The 1,981-nt window shown below is 39.0% G+C and overlaps 1 pseudogene; it reads right to left on the bottom strand.

Moving 5' to 3' along the window:
- Positions 1 to 653: 653 nt before the first annotated feature.
- On the bottom strand, positions 654 to 1,749 carry LOC147728411 (large ribosomal subunit protein mL39-like; annotated as a pseudogene).
- Positions 1,750 to 1,981: the final 232 nt, after the last annotated feature.

The raw sequence follows: 1,981 nt of genomic DNA, 5'->3' as shown, positions 1-1,981 counted from the left end.
CTCTTTACAGCCAAGTGTGGGTCCCCCGATCCATCAGGGGTATCGCTCTTGCTCTCACCTCAAGCAGTTGTGATGTGGTGTGGTCTCTAAACTGAACATTTATTGCATTTCATATAGTCCATAAAACAAGGAACTAGATGAGAATTACTTTAGTTCACAACCAACTTGATGCAGATGACTGCAGATATAGCCTCAGAATGGCTGGCATGCTGACTGAAGCACATTTCATGAGGGTTTGGTATCTCTCTTAGCGAAAGAGATTCTCAATGAAAGTGAAACATACGTGCTGGGTGGGTTTATTTCTGAATTGTCAAAGGGTCATGTGATGTAGACACATTGACCTATGAATGTTACTTGTTTTCATTCCTATACAAACAACAGAGATGTAAAGGTCTTTAGTGCTACTTAAAAGTAATTACTCTGACAGCTGGTAAACTCATCAGATCCAAAACAGCAACTGATTAGCCGCATGTAACAGTGGAGAGATCTGCACAACATGATACAAAGTTCGATATTGTGGCTTTAAAGAGTCAACATTTCCTTTCCACTTTGCATTTTGTTACCTAGAAGTTGTATTCACAACACAACATGCATGGAGAATTCATAACATAGTTTAGTATGTAATATACAAGCAAAAATAAAAAAGAAACATATTATATTTTATTTTCTGTGGTTCCAGCAATTGCCTCTTCTGTGAATAATTTTTGTGCTCGCTTTAGTAATCTACGCCAGTCAGTGTGATGCGCCATCAAGTGCCTTGGCAGAGAAAGCCCCTGGAATCTCCGGACAAGCTTAGGTACGTTTTCGGAAATTGTGTGAGCTGCTATTAGATCATACTGGAAACAGAAGCGTGTTCTTGGATTGTGTGGCCCATCTGAGAGATCTACAAAGGAAAGAACTATCATCGCAACTTACTTGCACATTGATAACGCTGTGAAATATTTAAGATATAAAAGAAGTTCCCTGATGAAGGGCTATATGCTTGAAATGCATTGGGCAAAATAAAACTATGGAATATGAAGTGAAATATCCATGAAAAAAATTACATACAAAAATCTTCGTTACCGATAAATAGAATACAAAATCATGAAAAAAGATTTTTTGAATTATTGATGAAAAGTTAAAAAGGAGTGCATGGTTGGAATGTATCTTGTGACACAGGATTCATATCTCTAATCAGATCTACAAAGTCACCACATCTGTATACCTTGACGGTTCCTTTTGGGTTCTGAGATGCTTTCTCCTCCACTAAGGTAGATTCATACTTATTGTGCTGAAACATTTCAAGTGCCACTTTAGCATCCACTTCCAAGGGATCAAAAGGGTGATCTTTATGAATTAGCTTCAGGATATCCTTTATAAATGAGTGTAGGTTTCCCTGTGTTGGCTTCCAATTGTCTAGCTGGTTGTCCAAAACAATATCATAGCAGAAGGCTCCTCTGGAGCTCTGATGATTTTGACCATGTATTCATCTTTGAAATCAGATTCCAGCACACAACCAAGGAGCATAGCACACCAGCGCCAATAAGCCTTATTCACTTTCCCTGGGTCTTCATCTTTGAAGGTAAGAAATTGAATTTCATATGATTTGGTTAAAGGCTGATACATGTCCCAAGCCTCTCCATCAACAACTGCCAGCACAGCACGCTCACAGTACCATTTGCTAAGATGCATGACACAGTTATATGGGGTAGATAGTCCTTTGTTCATTAGAAACAGCTGTGGTTTGTCATCTGTGTCAAGTCTCATTCTGAACATATCACCTTGAAAGACAGTCCGATACCTATGGTCAGGGTCTGACTGGGACACACAAAATGTTGTGGGCAACAAAATAAAATTGGCCCCTATTAGTGACTCACATAGCAAAAAAAGAGGCCCACGTTTTCAAATCAGGGCAAATTCGGACTTTTAAGGACACGCTGCATTAGTATTTTGCATGGTATGTGAGACAAGGATAAAAGATGTACAAGTTTCGAAGTTG

Source organism: Lissotriton vulgaris, chromosome 3_1 (genome assembly GCF_964263255.1).
Source record: "Lissotriton vulgaris chromosome 3_1, aLisVul1.2, whole genome shotgun sequence".
In the NCBI taxonomy this organism is placed as follows: Eukaryota; Metazoa; Chordata; class Amphibia; order Caudata; family Salamandridae; genus Lissotriton; species Lissotriton vulgaris.
The sequence above is the reverse complement of the archived record's forward strand: the minus strand, read 5'-3'. Positions and strand labels throughout refer to the sequence as shown.